The sequence below is a fragment of the Hypanus sabinus genome, chromosome 18 (assembly GCF_030144855.1).
Source record: "Hypanus sabinus isolate sHypSab1 chromosome 18, sHypSab1.hap1, whole genome shotgun sequence".
In the NCBI taxonomy this organism is placed as follows: Eukaryota; Metazoa; Chordata; class Chondrichthyes; order Myliobatiformes; family Dasyatidae; genus Hypanus; species Hypanus sabinus.
Window position 1 is genome coordinate 10780196 of NC_082723.1, and position 5443 is coordinate 10785638.

Sequence of the window (5443 nt, forward strand, 5' to 3'; positions counted from 1 at the left end):
ATAGATAGATAGATAGATAGATAGATAGATAGATAGATAGATAGATAGATAGATAGATAGATAGATAGATAGATAGATAGATAGATAGATAGATAGATAGATAGATAGATAGATAGATAGATAGATAGATAGATAGATAGATAGATGAATAAAGGATGGGGTAAGAAGGGGAGTAGGGGCATTAACGAAAGTTAGAGAAAACAATGTTCATGCCATCAGGTTAGAGGCTACCCTAACGGAATATAAGGTGTTGTTCCTCCAACCTGAGTGTGGCATCGTCTTGACAGTAGAGGATGCCGTGGATAGACATATCAGAATGGGAATGTGACGTGGAATTAAAATGTATGACCACTGGGAGATCCGGCTTCCTCTGGCGGACAGAGAGTCGGTGTTCAGTGATACGGCCTCCCAGTCTGCGTCAGTTCTCTCCAATGTATAAAAGTCCGAACTGGAAGCACCCCACCGCCAAACACTTTTTCCGCCCTCACCCCCAGACCCCCCCCCCCCGCCCCAGTTTCTGCTTTCCGCAGAGATCCCACTCTACGTTTCCCTCGTTTACCCCGATGCATTCCACCGATCTCCCTCCCAGCACTTGTGCTTGTAAATGGAACAAGTGCTACACCTGCCCTTACACTTCCTCCATCGCTACCATTCATGGCCCCAGACTGTCCTTTTAACTGTGTCGACACTTCATCTTTGAGTCAACTGGCAGGACATACTACTTCCGGTGCTCCCGGTGCGGCCGCTTCATGTTCTCGTTCTGTCCATGTGCCTCGACCTGTCCTTGTACCTCGCCCAGCCTAGGGCTACCTCGCGCAGCCCGGTGCTGGAGATCCCCCGTCCTGTCCTGGAGTCTCACGTCCAGTCCTGTAGCCACGCCACGACCTGTAGCCACGTTTTGTCCTCGACTAGTTTCGTGTTCCGTGCCCGAGTCAAGACTTAGGTTTCGGGTCCTTGTCCAGTCTCCGGCTCGGAGCCCTAGCACAGGCTCCAAGTTCCTAGTTCAACGTCCGTGTCCCTTCTCTCTAGACCAAGTCCTAGCCCAGGCCCTGAATCCTCGTCTCGTCCAATGTCTGTGTCAATGTCCAAAGTCATTTAACCCTGTCTTCCCTTGATTTCTTAACACACCTAGCCTTGTTCCTTGTCCCTCAGTGTCCGTGTCTTGCATTTGGGTCCGCCACCAACGCCCCCTTTATGACATGTGATTAAGTTTCGAAGCAACCAATTAGAACTACTAGCTAAAAGGTAATGAAGTGTGTATCTATTAGAAACACAAAGTTATTAAAAGGACAAAATGCAGTTTTTGATACTGAGTAATATTATAAAAATGAACATTGCCCCTTGAATGTGCCTATGATTAATTTTATAATTCAGTCAAATGGCATTAATTCTGACATTGGTTAATTGGGGCAGCCGCTTATTTCGGACAACACTTAATAAAAAGATAAATAAATAAAAAAGATTCCTTTCTTTATCTGAAAAACTATGCCACTTAATTGGGGAAGGAATCTGTTGCCAAACAGGTTCTAACTAGCGTCAGTCACATGCGCAAGTTATGTGGCCATTATGCACTACGCTGTAATTAAAACAACCATCTTAAATAGTATCACTTGTGTGTTCGTATTCAAATAGCAGTGATTTTTGTCATTGATCGCAGGCAAATGATAAACAGTAAGACAATGTGGAAATGTTTTCGTCACTGCAGTTTCAAGCATTCAGGCTTGTGGATGCCAGCAACGGCTGGGGCGCAATGAAACAATTTCAATACTTCATCTAGTTAGGTACTATGATTAATTTAAAGTTATCAGAAATCATCTTGAACGTTACAATTAAAATGAGGATTTGGAGCTTCCAATCATCGATAGCACTGTTTGAAAGCTGTCCACTATCTGCACTTGGTGTCTCTGATGATTTTCTTTATTTACAGTCAATCAAAAGAACATGTCAGTGTACACTTAATGAATTACAGCATAATAATCAGGAACTAACACAGTGTTATATACCGTAGTGATTTTTGTTGTGTTCCAATTTATTCTGTATTTCCTTTAAATACAAAGTTTGTTACTTATTTATATGGAAGTTTGTCTTTTTTTTATACCTTCTTAACTATTTCCAGGAAACTTCGTCTCTTTGGGGCAGTCATTTAATCTGGCGAAAATGTACAATTCCGTCTGCCCCAATTACGCACTATATTTGAAATTTGGGCAGATTCATTTATGATTCCACACAGAAACATTATACTAATCAGCACACTCTTCATTTAAAGAGAAATTAGAAATTAATTGGATGTAACTCAAATGTATTTTCACCATATTACATATAATGTCTATTTGAGCCATAACGTGGCGTGTTGAACATTTTACTTGCATACATTTGTGATAAACATTATGAAAGTCATCTGTAACATGTATGAAATGTTCATGGAGATGAGCTTGTTGTTGATTTTATCTTGTTGCACCAATGTTTTTATATTGACAGAAGTGAAGATGTTTGAAGGTTTTCTTGAAGGTAGAATTACATAGTACATAGCAGGCTGGGTTGAGAGTACTGTTGATGTAACAGACCCAGTATCCAATAGACCGTACTGTGTCAGGGACGCAGACTGAACATATAGTGTTAATGAGTACCATGACACTGGATGGGGTCCAGGTGATGATACATGACAGCAGAATAGCCAAGATGGCCCTGGTCACCTTATTCTCCCGGGTTACATCTCCCTTCTTTTTCTCAGCAGGGGTCTTTGTCAATTTAATGATGTTGTGGGCTGCGGTGCGCTCTCTGTCTTTACCATTCTTGGTGCTGTTGTCTGACACCATTTCAACTGTGGTTCCACAGTAGTCACTCCATTGGGATTTCGTGACAACCTTTATGCTAGGGAGCTTGGAGCTGCCATTGTTAAAATGCCTTTGTGCACTGGAGATGTTTGAGCTCTCATCAATCGTTCTTTCCTCCGTCTGGATGGAACAGGCGACACTGAGGAAAGTCGAGACATTTCAGGCCCCCTTTTCCTCTCCTTGGCCACAATGATCCGTCATTACTTCACCAGCTGCCTTGCCGTTCTGCGTTTTGACATTCTGCATCTCATCAGGTACACTGAAAATGTTGTTGTTATTCGGTTTCATTGTTTTGCCTCGCACTAGACTGAGAGAAATGGTGCCTTTGTTTGACTCTGGCTCTTTCTTATCCTTCTTGATCCGACTCTTGCTAGCACGGGATATGTGCAGATACAAAATAGTCATGGTAAAAACTGGTAGATAGAAGGTTGCTATTCCAGTACCAAAGGTGACAAGTGGATTTGATAAGAACTGTTTATGACACTCACATTCTTTAGCTGTTCGCCCACCTACAATGAACTGCCAGAAGAGAATAGCAGAAGCCCACTGGATAAATGACAGCACCCAAGCAGCTGCAATCATCATCCTGGTGGTTCTCTCCACAGGGTAGCTGAGAGGCTTTTTCACACAGAAATATCGGTCAAAACTGATGATAAGAAGGTTCATGACAGATGCAGAACTAACAACATAATCTAGAGCCAGCCATAAATCACACAACACTGGGCCCATGGGCAAGTAGCCAAAGACGATGTAAGTGGTGTAAAGGTTCATGGAGAACAGACCAATAATCAAATCAGCTCAGGCTAAGCTGAAAATAAAATAGTTGTTAATTGTTTGTAACTGTCTGTTTACTTTGATAGAAAGCATAACCAGAATGTTTCCGATAATGGTCACCAGACTCAAAGATAATGCTACAATCACAATGAAGATTAGTTCAACTGTTTTGTAAGCGCTCCCTCTTCCAATGTCTGTTAGGTTGCTGAGAGATGAATTTGTCTGCGTTGAATTAGACATCCTTTCCCTCTGAGGTAGCATTGAAGCGGCCTAAACGTAGAAAATAGTAGGAAAAGGAGAAGATATTAGCAAACAAGCAATAAAGGATTTCTAATTGAAGCCTCACGAGGAAGAACACAGAAGACCATCCGTTGTAAAAAAAAAGATTATTTCTGAGGGATTAACTTTTAAAAAGAAATCACAGAGATCACTTTTTGTACGTACAAAATTATGTACGTAATTATGAATTACTAGTTAATAGTTAAATACTATTACCTAATTGAATGAAAATGCTAATACCCGACATTGCAAACATGATTTCATTAGATTGGTCCACCTTTATGCACTTAAAATGATGGGAAACCTCTGACCCCTTGGTTCCCTTATGTGCACGTGCCTTAAAAGCAAAAACTATATGAAGAATAGAAATCCCAGAAATGACGCAAGAAAAACAGATGCACAAAATCATTCCTCTCCTACAGGAGGAACAACCATCCAATCCAATAAACTTGCAGTCAGAAGTAGAAATAAAGCAAAGTCCTGGAAGGAGAGAAGAATCTGGGATTGACCTACTTCAGATCAACAGCATGTGCTTCAGAACAGAAGGCTAAGGATCCATGTTAATGGTGGTTTAACACTTGATTTCCCCTAGTTATGAAACCCATAAAAACGTTAAACAATGATGGTCTAATTTTCTTGAAACTAATAGCCTAAGAGCGGAATTTATGACCTGTACAAAAAGGATAGTTGACACCTGAAGCCAAGGGACACCAATATCATTTTGGGCAGGTTTGCTGGAGCTGTGGGGGATAGTTTAAACTAATTAGGCAGGGAGGAAGGAATCTGGAGTTATAGGTCTGAAGACGGGGCAGTTGATATAAAAGTAGATGCAGCGTGTAGTGAGACTGTGAGGAAGGACAGGCAGGTGATAGGGCAACGTTGCAGCCACTGGGATGAGTTGAAGTCTAACATGGTAGCAAAATCGTAGACGGTAAGGAATACATGTCTGAAGGTACCATATCTGAATGCTGACTGTACAGTATATGGAATAAGGTAGAAATTAAAGATTTCAGTTATAACATTGTGGGCATCACTGAATCGTGAATGAAAGAAATTCATAGTTGGGAGATAAAGCTCAAAAATACATTGTATGGAAAGGACAGACAGGTAGGCAGAGAGGGTAGAGTGGCTTTGTTAGTAAAAAATGAAATCAAATCCTAAGAAATAGGACACATTGGATTGGAAGATGGAGTATCCTTGTGGGTAGAGTTAAGAAACTGCAAGGGGAAAGAGACCCTGATGGGAGTTGTATCCAGGACTTCGAACAGTGGCCTAGATGTGGGGTACCAATTACAACAGCAGACAGAAGAGGCATAAAAAATGGAAATGTTACAATAGTCATGGGGTATTTCAATATGCAGGTAGATTGAGAAATTCATGTTGGTGCCGAACCCCAAGAGATGGAATTTGTAGAAAGTGTTCAAGTTGGGTTTCTGCAACCTGTTGTGGTTGAGGCCACCAGGTAAAAAGCAATTCTGAATTGATTGTTGTGTTATGAACCAGATTTCATTAGGAAGTTTAAGGTAAAGGAACACTTAGGACACAGGTATTGTAAT

At 41.2% G+C, this 5443-nt stretch overlaps 1 pseudogene; it reads right to left on the reverse strand.

The window, feature by feature from the left end:
• Positions 1–2444: 2444 nt before the first annotated feature.
• Positions 2445–3848, reverse strand: LOC132377476 (muscarinic acetylcholine receptor M2-like; annotated as a pseudogene).
• Positions 3849–5443: the final 1595 nt, after the last annotated feature.